The sequence below is a fragment of the Schistocerca americana genome, chromosome 2 (assembly GCF_021461395.2).
Source record: "Schistocerca americana isolate TAMUIC-IGC-003095 chromosome 2, iqSchAmer2.1, whole genome shotgun sequence".
In the NCBI taxonomy this organism is placed as follows: Eukaryota; Metazoa; Arthropoda; class Insecta; order Orthoptera; family Acrididae; genus Schistocerca; species Schistocerca americana.
In genome coordinates this window covers 834,936,985-834,952,545 of record NC_060120.1, presented here as the reverse complement: position 1 = coordinate 834,952,545, position 15,561 = coordinate 834,936,985, and the positions used below count along the sequence as shown (strand labels likewise).

Below are 15,561 nucleotides of genomic sequence, written 5' to 3'. Positions count from 1 at the left end.
TTTGCTTCACCCGTAATACTATCTATGTGGTCGTTGCATCTTACGTTATTCATAATTGTAATCCCTAAGCATTTAGTTGGATTTACAGCCTTTATATTTGTGTGATTTATCGTTAATCTAAATTTAGCGTATTCCTTTTGATACTCACAAGGATAAATTCACATTTTTCATTATTTAGATTCAACTGCCACTTTTCGCACCATACAGATCTCTTGATTAAATCGTTTTTCAGATTGTTTTGATCAACTGATGACTTCAACAGACGTTAAATGACAGAATCATCTGCAAACAATCTAAAATTGCTACTCAGATTGACTCCTAGATCGTTTGTGTAAATCATAAACAACAGAAGGCCTATAACACTTCCTTGGACAACCCCAGATATTACTTCTGTTTTATTCGATGACCTTCCGTCAATTACTACGAACTGTGACCTTCCTCACAGGAATCACGAATCCAGTCTTACAACTGAGATGGTAGTCCATGGACACGCAATTTGATTAAAAGTCGCTTGTGGCTTAAGCCAGAGATAAATTCTGCCGAAATTTTTACAAAGGTACAGACGGTGTTTAGAAAGGATAGATTGCATGCAACCGGTGGTGGAGTGTTCATCGCTGTTAGTAGTAGTTTATCCTGTAGTGAAGTAGAAGTGGATAGTTCCTGTGAATTATTATGGGTGGAGGTTACACTAAACAACCGAACTAGGTTAATAATTGGCTCCTTTTACCGACCTCCCGACTCAGCAGCATTAGTGGCAGAACAACTGAGAGAAAATTTGGAATACATTTCACATAAATTTTCTCAGCATGTTATAGTCTTAGGTGGAGATTTCAATTTACCAGATATAGACTGGGACACTCAGATGTTTAGGACGGGTGGTAGGGACAGAGCATCGAGTGACATTATACTGAGTGCACTATCCGAAAATTACCTCGAGCAATTAAACAGAGAACCGACTCGTGGAGATAACATATTGGACCTACTGATAACAAACAGACCCGAACTTTTCGAATCTGTATGTACAGAACAGGGAATCAGTGATCATAAGGCCGTTGCAGCATCCCTGAATATGGAAGTTAATAGGAATATAAAAAAAGGGAGGAAGGTTTATCTGTTTAGCAAGAGTAATAGAAGGCAGATTTCAGACTACCTAACAGATCAAAACGAAAATTTCTGTTCCGACACTGACAATGTTGAGTGTTTATGGAAAAAGTTCAAGGCAATCGTAAAATGCGTTTTAGACAGGTACGTGCCGAGTAAAACTGTGAGGGACGGGAAAAACCCACCGTGGTACAACAACAAAGTTAGGAAACTACTGCGAAAGCAAAGAGAGCTCCACTCCAAGTTTAAACGCAGCCAAAACCTCTCAGACAAACAGAAGCTGAACGATGTCAAAGTTAGCGTAAGGAGGGCTATGCGTGAAGCGTTCATTGAATTCGAAAGTAAAATTCTATGTACCGACTTGACAGAAAATCCTAGGAAGTTCTGGTCTTACGTTAAATCAGTAAGTGGCTCGAAACAGCATATCCAGACACTACGGGATGATGATGGCATTGAAACAGAGGATGACACGCGTAAAGCTGAAATACTAAACACCTTTTTCCAAAGCTGTTTCACAGAGGAAGACCGCACTGCAGTTCCTTCTCTAAATCCTCGCACAAACGAAAAAATGGCTGACATCGAAATAAGTGTCCAAGGAATAGAAAAGCAACTGGAATCACTCAATAGAGGAAAGTCCACTGGACCTGACGGGATACCAATTCGATTCTACACAGAGTACGCGAAAGAACTTGCCCCCCTTCTAACAACCGTGTACCGCAAGTCTCTAGAGGAACGGAGGGTTCCAAATGATTGGAAAAGAGCACAGATAGTCCCAGTCTTCAAGAAGGGTCGTCGAGCAGATGCGCAAAACTATAGACCTATATCTCTTACGTCGATCTCTTGTAGAATTTTAGAACATGTTTTTTGCTCGCGTATCATGTCATTTCTGGAAACCCAGAATCTACTATGTAGGAATCAACATGGATTCCGGAAACAGCGATCGTGTGAGACCCAACTCGCCTTATTTGTTCATGAGACCCAGATAATATTAGATACAGGCTCCCAGGTAGATGCTATTTTTCTTGACTTCCGGAAGGCGTTCGATACAGTTCCGCACTGTCGCCTGATAAACAAAGTAAGAGCCTACGGAATATCAGACCAGCTGTGTGGCTGGATTGAAGAGTTTTTAGCAAACAGAACACAGCATGTTGTTATCAATGGAGAGACGTCTACAGACGTTAAAGTAACCTCTGGCGTGCCACAGGGGAGTGTTATGGGACCATTGCTTTTCACAATATATATAAATGACTTAGTAGATAGTGTCGGAAGTTCCATGCGGCTTTTCGCGGATGATGCTGTAGTATACAGAGAAGTTGCTGCATTAGAAAATTGTAGCGAAATACAGGAAGATCTGCAGCGGATATGCACTTGGTGCAGGGTGTGGCAACTGACCCTTAACATAGACAAATGTAATGTATTGCGAATACATAGAAAGAAGGATCCTTTATTGTATGATTATATGATAGCGGAACAAACACTGGTAGCAGTTACTTCTGTAAAATATCTGGGAGTATGCATGCGGAACGATTTGAAGTGGAATGATCATATAAAATTAATTGTTGGTAAGGCGGGTACCAGGTTGAGATTCATTGGGAGAGTGCTTAGAAAATGTAGTCCATCAACAAAGGAGGTGGCTTACAAAACACTCGTTCGACCTATACTTGAGTATTGCTCATCAGTGTGGGATCCGTACCAGGTCGGGTTGAAGGAGGAGATAGAGAAGATCCAAAGAAGAGCGGCGCGTTTCGTCACTGGGTTATTTGGTAACCGTGATAGCGTTACGGAGATGTTTAATAAACTCAAGTGGCAGACTCTGCAAGAGAGGCGCTCTGCATCGCGGTGTAGCTTGCTCGCCAGGTTTCGAGAGGGTGCGTTTCTGGATGAGGTATCGAATATATTGCTTCCCCCTACTTATACTTCCCGAGGAGATCACGAATGTAAAATTAGAGAGATTAGAGCGCGCACGGAGGCTTTCAGACAGTCGTTCTTCCCGCGAACCATACGCGACTGGAACAGGAAAGGGAGGTAATGACAGTGGCACGTAAAGTGCCCTCCGCCACACACCGTTGGGTGGCTTGCGGAGTATCAATGTAGATGTAGATGTAGGTGGGATACAGTGTCAAAAGCCTTCCACAAATCTCAAAATATAGAATCAATTTTACATCCCTGTCAATAGCACTTATTACTTCGTGAGAATAAAGACCTAGTTGTGTTTCACAAGAACGATGTTTTCTGAATCCGTGTTGGATGTTTGTCAATAAATCGTTTTCTTCGAGATAACTTTTAATGTTCGCACACAGTATACGTTCCAAAATTCCACTGCTAATCGATATTAGCGATATGGGTCTGTAATTCAGCGCATTACTCCTGTTTCAGTTGTCGAGTGTTGGTGTGACTTGTGCAACTTTGCAGTATTTAGATACGAAAGTTTCAACGACAGTCGGTTGTATATGATTGCTAAATATGGAGCTATTGTATCAGCGTACACTGAGACGAACCTGACTGGTATACAATCAGGACCGGAGGCCTTGCCTTCATTAAATGATTTAAGCTTTTTGCTACGCTGCTGATATCTACTTCCAAGTTACTCATGTTGGCAGTTGTTCTTGGTTCGAATCCTGGAATATTTACTTCGTCTTCTTTGATAAAGGAACTTCGGAAAACCGCATTTAGTAATTGTGCTTTAGTTGCACTGTCATCAGTAACGTCACCATTCTTATCGCACTGTGAAGGTACTAATTGTGTCTTTCCGCTAGTGTACTTTACATACGACCAGAATCTCTTTGGATTTTCTGCCAGATTTCGAAACTGTATTTCGTTGTGGAAAGCATTAAAAGCATATTGCACTGAAGTTTCTGTAATGTTTCTGTGAAGTTTCTGTAAAGTTTGGAAGGTAGGAGACGAGGTACTGGCAGAAGTGGAGCTGTGAGGACGGGGCGTGAGTCGTGTTTGGGTAGCTCAGTTGGTAGAGCATTTGCCCGCGAAAGGCAAAGGTCCCGAGTTCGAGTCTCGGTCCGGCACACAGTTTTAATCTACCAGGTAGTTTGATAATTTCCATGTTAACAGACTCTGGCCGCGGAAGTCTATGCAATTAAGGTTTCCCTTTCCGGTATTCAAGCAATTTTCCTTTCCTGTAGGGTATAGCAGAAAGCGTAGGAAAATAATTCGTCTAGGCAACATAAGACTGTAACATCCGTAAATGTGCCCTTTCCTTACGGTCTACTACCAAAAGAAAACTGAGCAGTGTGTAGATATCGTACGAAGTTGAAACTGGTTATAGAATCAGGAGTTGCAAGCGGCATCTGCGACTGAGCAGGAATTGTTGTCACTGTGATACCTTACATTAAACTACCACCATGGAACTACTATATATGGTGCTTTGATTTTATTGAGAGTGAATGATCGCTTATAGATGGACAGTACTTGTGTCCAATATGGGGTACACAGAATGATAGATTTACGAAATCTTATTTGTGGTTATTCAGTCGCTTTAGAAGTCCAGTGATTTGCGATTCGATTCCCAGTTATTCATAAGCTTTCTTCCTTGGTACTTCAAGCAATGCTTTGTGTATTCGAAAAACGTGGACACGTAGGATTCAACATTACACTTCTGGGCCATTTCTTATCTGGCTACATGAGCTGATACACAGATCGTACGAAAACAGGGGACACATAATCTCCTATTGGACATAAAGAACGTTTCGGTGTTCAACTTAATCTTCTGGGCGAAGACAGCTTCACTCACACAACAGGGCGCCTCTACAACTGTATCATACAACTTCGTAGGCTTCTGCGGCAAGTCATTTGACATAAAAGTTTTCGGAGTATGGTACCACGCTATAATGCAAAAAGACTATACTGGAGAAACCGTGGTCAAAACGTTTGTTTCTCCAGAATAACTTTTTATATCATGACGCGGTACCATGCTCAGAAAAAATTATGTGAACTGGAGTCACAATGACACGAATAATTGATGATGATGATGTTTCGTTTGTGGGGGAGCGAATTATTATCAGTCAAGGTGTTCTCTTTACTAACCAGGAGGTACCTAATGAAGCCTTAGCGAAACGTATTTGGATTCTGATGCAAACAAGTAGTTAGAATACATGAAAAAATAAAACAGATTGAGTATATTCTTTATCAGGAAGAATGTATTCTTAAACGAGCCTGTATAGTAGTAGCATAATGGATTCACAAATGGGAGACCGTGTTTAGAATTCCATGCTACCAACTTTATGTAACTACCTCGTGATTTCTGTTAACTTTTCAATGAAAATGTAAGTTGTTTTTGTTCAAAGTCAATATCATGACTGCCCTGATTTTTATTACTCTGTCTTTGACAACACCTCCCCAAGATAAACGACCTACTTTAAACTTCTGAACGCTTTGTAGCAGGCCTGTTGTTGTGAGATACTGCCATTTAAACTACGTTCGTACCGTCGTTATAGGAAAGCCTCCGTCGATGATTGCTATATTCACAATATTATTCGATAATCTACATTTACTGTTTTCTAGTAACTAAGTAAACTTGGTTCAAATGGCTCTGAGCACTATGCGACTTAACTTCTGTCATCAGTCACCTAGAACTTAGAACTAATTAAACCTAACTAACCTAAGGACATCACACACATCCATGCCCGAGGCAGGATTCCAATCTGCGACCGTAGCGGTCGCTCGGTTCCAGACTGTAGCGCCTAGAACCGCACGGCCATCCGGCTGGCTTAAGTAAACTATCACGTTTCTTGATCAAATGTGAATATCTGCCAGTCCTCCCGAAGGATACGGACGACTACTTTGAGTTATAACATCGATCATACAAAAAACGTGAATTTCATCGGCTTGTGCCATTTTCACAGGTATTCGGGGGGGGGGGGGGGGGGGGTGAATCGCATCGCTTCCCCGAAAGTAACACAAATATTTGTGTATAATTTGTCCTGTTCTGAAAAGAGCATAAGCAAATATGACAACATGCGGAAGGAGTGATATAGTGTCTTATTTATGAATCAAGTACATCAACGATTTTAAGGAACTAGAATGGATAGCAAGAGATTTCGGGATCGTATCTTTCTGAAACTGGAAGTGTTATTTCATGCCTGTATCACACAACTTGTACGCTGAACAGCTTTTGGCTCCCCCTTTTTACAATAAATCAATGTGCAATATAACGCACAAACTATTCATTTCCTGAGCATGAAGTTTAAACAAAAGTACTGAATCAATGTTAATTTTTGTTGCATAGAGCCAAAAAGTATTTGACGTTTTGCGACGTTTCCCTTACACTTTATGTGCCAACTTTATCAATGATGATCTGGCAATCAGAAAGAGCAGTTTATTAATTACCATGAATGATTCTCGGAAGAGTGCTGAACAGAAAGGAGCAAGAGTCGAGTAGAGCGCGAGACTGTCAACATGTCAGCGACATATGAAATAACATCTATACACATATGGTTCACAATTTGAACCAGTTTTTGTATCCTTCTTTAAGTTCTATCATATGGGGTTCAGAGTGATGAAGTTAAAGCACTACATTGTCACATTTCTGGGGTAACTAATGTCATCCTCTTGTTCTCTGCGGATAGAACGACGCTAAAACCTCATTCCGTTTCTGATATAACTAACAAAGTATTCAGAATCGTTAGCAGATTTGCGTTACTTCGCTCTGTTTCTGATATTGTTACAGAAAATGTTCTCAGCGTCTCCTTCCCCCGTCCCGCCTTTAGTAATAAAAGCGTAGATTGGTTGTTCGTAATTCAACGTCTTCCACTAAAAGCCTGAGTAGTGTTTCCTTCCGTTATGCGCTTCGCATATTTCAAACAACTGAATGTATGTGTCCCAAACGTTTATGTAGCTTTCTATTACACCTTTACAAAAACATGAGGGTAAATTCTTTATGGTAACACTTTCCACAAATTTCAGTTGAGTCTGAAGGGATGGTGCAATTTAATAATTGATGTTACAGATTTAATACAGCAAATATTCGTAGTTCTTTCTAGTGTTAATTTAATTTTCCTGTTCCGCATAACTGTACTTTATAAAACTTTGAAGATGTTGCAGACTAAACACGTAAATAAAACTCATATCTACAGCAAACAAGTATGACAGTATATGAAAAAAAAAAAAAAAAAAAAAAAAAATTCCTTACGAATAATTGTTGTTTCTCAGGCGAAACCAGACATGCACGGAATTCCTCTAGATCTCAAAGGGGCAAATCAGAATTCATTTTGACAGAAAGTATTCATTAAACTAAAATGCTGCAATACTGTGAGCAGGAATTGTGTACAAATTATAAAGACCTGACGCGAAATATTACAGTTTCAGGTTTCCTTCTGCGCGTTTGTCTTCACTATACAATAGTAAGGACAATGGGTGTAGCAGATAGGCTCTTACGTTGTCTGCAACAGCGCTTAAAATAACAAAACGATCAGGTTCTGAAAGTGAATAACAATACTTCTTGTTGTTTTTTTTATCTCTTATACAGTTAAAAAATTTCGTGGGCGATGTGAACGCTGTCAACGATTGGTTACATATGTTGGCAAGTCTCGAGGGAAAAAAAAAATCTACTTCATTCATACCTTTTAACTACAATCTTCGCACATTAAACAATGTACTGTTATTAATTCTCACATTACAGACAAGGGGTTCTCACACATTTACAAAATAGAAACACAAATGAAAACCTTGGATGCGCCCGTTGACAGGTTATGTTTTACGACACTAATGTAGGACTTAGTGGAGAAATGTGTAGCTTCGTATCTATATCAATATTTCTAGCAATTAACTAACCATTCATTCTAAATGCTTGTGACACAACCACTAACATCGAAACGAAAAGTCTTTGAGAAATACACCGTACCATCATGGAAGGGATAGCTACGCTACTTGCCCAATCACGGGTTAGATTTAAATAGTTATGTTGGCGCTGTTGCCCCTATCGACGGAAATTATTCCGATTCACGTTGCTGCCAAGTCTCTGCTATGGCAAAACAGAGATGCTCTGCGACACTTGGCTATTTGTATACAATTTTTCACTATAAGTCGTCCATTGTATTGTTTGAGATAAGCAATAGTTTTAAATCACAAAAAACTGGCACACCGTTTCCACATTACAACTGAATATAAACGTGAAATATAGGGTTAAAAGTTTCACGCATAGTTCCTGCATCCACCGTTCGAGCGCTGCAGATCAACGTCGTAGTGGGCAGAAGTGTTCGTGGTGGAGTGTTTTTGTTATGTTTACTCTGGCGTAGATTAAAATGTTTGTATGAGCTGATGGTGGGTTATTGAATGTGTATCGTACCGCTGTTTTAATCGTGAATTTGTGCTGTTTTGAAATTATTCAGTGGGAAACGTAAGTATTATGCTACAAGCTTAAAATTGTTGTTTCTACAAGAAGTAAGCTGATTTTGTCACTCGTTTCGATAAAGTAACGCCTCGCTATCATTTGTGGGTATACATTCTGCCAGATGAAGCTTCAGCTGTTAACATTACGTGCCAAAACATATGTTTCCTCGGTATTATTGAAGTCATCATATGTATTACTGCAAGATGCAACAGCATTTGCTATCGCCGTCATGGTAAAGAAAGTTTCTGTAAATGGCCTCATTTAAAGAGACAGTAAATCTGTTTGCGAAAATAATGTTTTTTCCGATGAGTAAACGTTTTTTATTTTTAAATCTGCAAGTCCGACAGACGGAATTAAGTTGGGAGAATTTTCCCACGTATCGCGTATATGTCCCGCAACTGACGTGCCAGATTTAGCTATTTTCCATTGGCAAATAAACCAATTATGTTTGATTGCTTGATAGTTTAGACTGCGTCTTATTTAGATATAAGATATTTAGGTGTGTAAAACGAGGTACAAGTAAAAACGACAAAATAGTTACGCCCTATATCCGGTAGCGTTCGTTACAGAAAATTTACTTAAAAGTACATTTCCGTATCTGGCTTTTGTTGCACATGAATTGTCTGATTGTTCTAAGCTTACAGCCTCTTAGAGATTGAGAAAATACTGTAGATGTTCTAATACCTACTGCAGGGAACAAAGTGGCTTGCCTCTAAAGTGGTCACTTCATAAGTTTGTGCCTAAGATGAAGCTTGTAATTCGAGAAGTTATTGTGATTCATTGTCAACAGCATTGTGCCACGGCATGGATGGGAGCGCAGTAGCAAATTGCAATCCAGCCAATCATCTTGACAGCCAAGAGAAAATAACCAGGCACAGATTAAAGTAATGTAAGTAGTCATTTCGAGCAGTCTCACATTTGCAAAGTATTTTGCATAGCCTACCTATGTTATTGGAAATATTTAGCGGGAATTTATGCTACTGTGACGAAAACTGCGAACACGTTCCATAGAGGGGCTATAAATATCAGAAACTGCTCAGAAATTTACCACAATAAAATTTAAACCGTTTTGAAGAGTATTCAGGCCGATTGCCGATGTTGAGTTATAAATAGCTGTTGCTTGTTAATTATTGATGCCAGTGTTGAAAACATTGTCCAAAAATAGTAAGTCTTTAACATCCCAAATTTTGACTTAATTATCTGCTGTATGCTTATGAAGTGGGATACCATGGAAATAAATTCCAGTCAGTGTTTTAGTTACATAAATGGGGGAAGAGGGGTAATAATTAAGTTGTTTTCAACGGATTTGATATGTCAAGTTTGCAAAATATTGTACATCAGAATAGTTTTGCTATTATGACAAGGGTAAAGGAAAATCCTGATTTCTGGCAGTAAAATTTATCATATTAGGTTCGAGAAAAGTTGAATGTTTGTTTTATTACTTTGTGGATAGGGAGAAAAATCCTGGTTCCTGATTACACCTGTGCAACCTTCTGTTCAAATCTGGTTTACAATGCCTATCATCACAGGAATTTTAACTGATATTCTTCATACCTTAGTTACATTTTCATACAGTTTGCCCTGTGAGATCTTTTTTGGATCACACTTCATATTATTACAACAATAGAAAACATGCTTTTAGTCATGGACGTAGATTACACTGTAATTACATTGTGAAAACTGTGGTTTTCTGGACATTCTATGAACCTTGCTGCTAATCCTAATACTGTCTATTCAGAAACAATGCTTTATTTGTGGGCATTTATGTTCTACATTTCTGCAAGCGGTACACATAGTGAAACAAACGATTTTCTTATGTAAATTTTTTTCCCTGCACAAAACATACAGCCTAACTTGAATTGTTCTTAATGTGGTCAATCCAATGCTGAGATAGGTAACTTGTAAGTGTCATGGATTAAGGAAGATGAAAGTGAATGAAGTATTTAAAAGTTTAACTAAACTATAATGTATAAAATTATTATAATATTTTTTTCTGTATTCTCAGTTGATAGGGCCTATTTTAGTTTATATAATGGAGCAAGTTGTTCTGCAATATTTATGAATAAGAGAGAAATCACTGTTAGTCATTGGACCTTTAAATTTAAACTCAGATTGTAGTTTATAAAGAGTGAAAGTGGGGTGGGGTTGAGACAGAAAGGTTAATAATTTATTTATCGAAAGCAGCTGCTTCGAAGATCATAACTGCATGAAGATTGTTAAAATGATTCATACATTGTATTGACATTGAATTAATTATGGCTGTTTTTTCTTTTTTTAAGTAAACTATATTGGTACATGAGCAAAAGCCATTAAGAATTGCTCCATACATCCTGAGTTCTAATGTTAGACATTATTGAAATCACGAACTCTGGATATCCTGTATTACATAGGGAACACTAAGAGGCCACCACTCCCTGCACTCGAAATGGAAAATGACTGTGACATACTTAAAATTTGATTTTCGTATTGTACATTAAACGCTTTAAGGATCGTCATTATAAGTTACCGAGATAACTTTAATATTATAATTGAAATTGCGCTGCCAACTTAAAAAAAAGATTACCATTTATTGATTTCTGCCTTAATTTAACCTACCGAAGTGTTAAGTTCTTCCGTGTTGGTGGCGGGGGGGGGGGGGGGGGCGGATTAGACTATTTAGCACACGCTTTTCCCACAATGAAGCAGGGGGGAGAGATGGAGAGCGCAGAGAAGAATTGCAATAGCACCACATGAGAGCATTCGCCGTGACACTAGTCCTAATTTGTTGGGGCAATAATTGTAACAGATATTTGTAGAGAATTGCGACGGCTCCGCCATTAACCTATACGTACGTGGCATGTAGGACGACTTTATAGTTGAAATGCTGTCCTCGTAGGTTGCTATTAATGCACTTAAAGAGTTCAGCAGTTAAAAAAACCAAACATCGCATTTAAATTAATTTCGGTGTTTAATTGTTAACGTTAAAATGTAAAATTTTTTCGCGGTCACAGTTGGTTACGTACTGTCAGCCATCTTGCCGTTCTCCTCTGCTTCACTGAGATGTTCGGAGAAATCCTCTAAAAGCGGGAAAATAGTTAAAATGCTCCGTCTAGAAGCCAAATAAGTAGAATTCACTACTGATGATGATTCAACAATGTTACTGATTACACCTATGAGAAGTTCTTGTGAATCACTTGCTACGCACTGTTTCGTCGACTTAAAGGTGCAACATGACCTGGAACGTTGTTCCTTCGCCGATAAAAATTACGTAGCACTAGTATCTCTAACGTTAGTACTGTTTACCAAAAAGCTGGTTACCAGCGTCAGTTCACCGTGATTTGCTATTAAGTTCAATAACCGCTCTGCTTAACTAAACCCAACCTGGTGTAGCCAGTAAGATACGACGTAATTTAATACCGCTGCCCCAATTCCCGTCACCGTTCGAATAATTGCTGTTCACCATGATGCATGTTTACTGGCCAACGACATAGGTTTATTGCCGGTGATTGTTAGACAAGAGAAAATGACGTATCAGGCATCTTTGTGTCTCTAAAACAACAAAATTTGGAAAAAAAACCCGAAGCTGTTACGCTTTGTGCACTTAAGCCTTCAACCGCATTTTGTCATGTGTGCAGGGAGGGACTATTTTTTTCGCGTAATGTTGGAGGGAGAAAATATTTTTTGTGGAAAAACTAAATTTATAAACTATCATATCTATAACTACTGTTCTTAGTGACGATTGCGCATAGAATACCGTGAAAGTGAAAAACAAAAAAATCCTTTCCGATCTCAATAAATTGCTGATATAGAGTAATTCAGTAAAATGTAAATGTTTTCCCATATCTCTGCTTCTGTCAAAACAAGAAATTGCAGATTTTATTGATACTGGAAATAAATTTAATCTTGGACTTATACTCGTGCGGATTGATGAAAGATTAATATTCCAAGCTAAGCGCTTTGCGTGTAAGTGTTTTTTCCCTCCCCAGATGTACGAGGTTAGAAAGACCCATACGAGACACGTTGAGCTCATGATTGCATGTTAAACACCGTGAAGTGACATTTCAGTCGCAACAGTGCAGACTGAAGTGTCAAAATACTCTTGAAAGAAATATAATTTTCATTGAAATGTAGTAAAATTACGAAAATAAACAGTAAATCACCCGTTCAATTAGTAATGGGGTTTAGAACTGCACATACAGTAATCACAAACCAGCTGAGCTGTAGTCTGCGCATTTTAAGACTTTCAGAGGTCTCTGGGGACACAGTCAAAGTGTTGTATTTTCACTTACTTTTGGAACATTATTTCCATCTTATATACAACAAAGGGTTAAACGGAAAACGCGGGAAACAAGAAATAATTTATATAAGATGCAAATAATATTGTACACAGATTTTATGAGAAATTTATATAGGAAATGTAGCAAAATATTCAGGCCCCCTGTTTTTGTATGAATTTTCATTGTAAGTCAAATAGAACAACATGAAAGATTTGTTTACATTATGTTCGATTGTTATTAGAGATGGTTACGTTTAAATAGGCCGTCTCTAACATAGTTGGTGTCCCCCCCCCCCCCCCCCCCCCCCCCCAGCCACCGTAGTGCACCCTATCCTAAGAATTTTTCAACGTGAGCGGTAGTAGAGATCCAAAAACACGTGTAAACTTCAACAAATGTTTGTATAGAAGTGAACAACCATCTGAAGATGAACCTCTTGGTCTCAGACCTGCAATGTTGCTATTTGTGGAAATAAATAGCATTATAAATACTGGCTTCTTGCTGTTTTCTTCTTTGCGAGAAATTGACCTGTATTTTGCATACAGCAACAATTCTGATATATCAGTTTTTGACAAAATGGTATGAATATTTTTCTTACACATGCAGCCTATAAAGTATGGAGTGGGATACTAGAGGCACCAATTATCTTCCCTATTGTGCATAACTTCATGACTTTACCCAAATCCTCACTCTGAAACCATTCTCTTTATGCTCAACCTCTTTCAGTCATTATGGATATGACTAGCCTTAGTTGTTGTATTTCCTGCCATGTTTCTTCTGTTCAAAACTCCTTCCATTATACATACTATATGAATAGTGTAGGCCTTTGTGTTAATCACTACCACTTTGTTTTCATTCTCATTCATCTGACATCTGTAGCAGGATAAAAAGCTTGTAAAACTTTCATGAGGCATTATGTTCAACAGCTATATTCAACTATGTTTTTCCTGTGTGTCTGCTAATGTCATCTACACATTTATTGTTGTCTTCCCATATGAAAGAATCAGGCAAAGAATTGTCTTTGTGTATCTACTCTCTGAACCCAGGTTACATGCCCCACGTATCTCAATTTCAATTTCAGTGTGGCCGTTATTACGTCCTCCATTCTATTCCCTGGTTCATTTATTTCCGTAATTCCTACTCTAGATATCACTGTTGGTCCTAAACTACCCTTAGTTTTTGAATGGTTTTTACATTAAAAATATATGTCTCACTTTTATGAATCAGACCCCTATCTCTGGACCTTTTTAGAAACACCAGAAGCTTAGTTTTGAAAGCTCTATCTGATTTGTTAAAGGCACTCATTTGTGTTTACCTTTCTGTTTATTTATCTTTCTATACATCCAGTTGCGCTCAATGTATGAAATACAAAAATAAATGAACCTGTTTTTGTGATTTAATTAATTTGTACTGTTTTCAGTGTTTTGACTATTTGTTGTCATTTTTGGAATCGATTTTCATTCCTGTTTTCAAACTCTCTCTCTCTCTCTCTCTCTCTCTCTCTCTCTCTCTCTCTCTCTCCCTCCCTCCCTCCCTCCCTCCCTCCCCCTCAGATTATTCCCTTTTGCATTAGAACCTCATTCTGCAACATGAGTGTGTTTAAGACACGTTGTTCCAATACATTGCCTTCGTCTTTTCCCCAGTTTATGAATCTGGAAACTTTCTACAAGTTTTCTGAGAATACTTGTGATGTGTAAGTTCCATAATTCCTTGCCTTACTACTATTTAGTTTTTGAATTTCCCAATATCCTGATCAAGTCTAATGTTAGCTTTATCATTTATTTATATGTCTCCTTCAGTATACTGACATGCGTTGAATCAGTGCGATGTTTTCAAGGCTGTGTAGATCTCGATGAAACAGAGTCAGAAGTTTCCAAAATCAGTGAGCCCCAGACAAATTTTCTCATACACAGTGCTCTATTCTGTAATTTTGTTTGCTTATAATGGTAACTTGTTTCTTTATTTGTAAATTTCAGAAAGGTCACTGATTTGGCTACTTTTTTTTTTAACTCCCTTGTCCCCATTCTTGTGAAGTAGAATAATTCCAGCACTTTTCCAGTTTTGGGGACGGTCTTTCTTGGCAGACTTTCTGTAAAAATTTTTGAGTCAGTTAACTTACCTATATCAGACATTGGCTTTGACCCATGACATAATGATGAGCCATATCTTTTCATAAGACAGGGGGAACAGAACTCGTACAGTATTTTGGATTTATATTTGTAGAATGAAGGGTATGGTGTGACAGACTGACCTGTAGATTGCTTCAAAGTCTAGATCAGTTTTGGAAGTGGCAGGTTGTGAATAGTACGCCAGTGAATATGTCAGGAGGGTAGCTGTAATTTTTGTTACAGTGCATGTTTTACACGTGTTAGAATTAGATGGGTTGTGTAAGTTGTTTTTCTATTATTTTCCTCCAGCTTAAACTATTTGTGTTACATCTCCATCTACAGGCTTATTGTCATTTTTCTTTCCTCAAGTAGCTTTATACAGGTCATCTGATGTTACTTCTGGAATGTTGTTATTTCCATAATTGACTGCCAATTTTTCTGGTTCAAAGAAATGTTGTTAATTGCCTCACCATCTTGAATGATGTAATATCTATTGAACAAGCTTTTTTCCACTCCATACTGAAACTTTTTTGTTTCTCTCAACAAATTCTTGTTGTTTCCTTGCAGATGGTCTTGGTTTACAATTTGTTTTGATTTGGTATATTCTTTTGTGTTTCTAGTTTGGTTCCCCCGAACACTAAGCCTCCCTTTAATAAATGGTGTCTTCCATTTGATATTTACTTTTGGTTTGCTTTCTTTGCACATGCAGAACTGTTTACAAATTTACTTTTGTCAGCTAAATGCCTCTTCATTCTGT

At 38.3% G+C, this 15,561-nt stretch overlaps 1 protein-coding gene, 1 long non-coding RNA gene and 1 other non-coding gene across 3 annotated transcripts in view; 2 read left to right on the top strand and 1 right to left on the bottom strand.

Moving 5' to 3' along the window:
- Positions 1-11,850, bottom strand: part of LOC124595511 — a 94,894-nt gene extending 83,044 nt beyond the window's left edge. Inside the window, exon 1 of the long non-coding RNA XR_006978217.1 lies at positions 11,275-11,850. This is a non-coding gene — a long non-coding RNA (uncharacterized LOC124595511). The remainder of the gene's footprint in view (positions 1-11,274) is intronic.
- Trnas-cga lies at positions 4,049-4,123 on the top strand. The gene has a single exon. It is a non-coding gene; the product is annotated as a tRNA-Ser (tRNA).
- The window catches only part of LOC124595510 (mucin-5AC), a 98,435-nt gene continuing 91,224 nt past the window's right edge, over positions 8,351-15,561 (top strand). Inside the window, 1 exon segment of the mRNA XM_047134273.1 lies at positions 8,351-8,449. The gene's annotated coding sequence lies outside the window, so the exon portion shown is untranslated.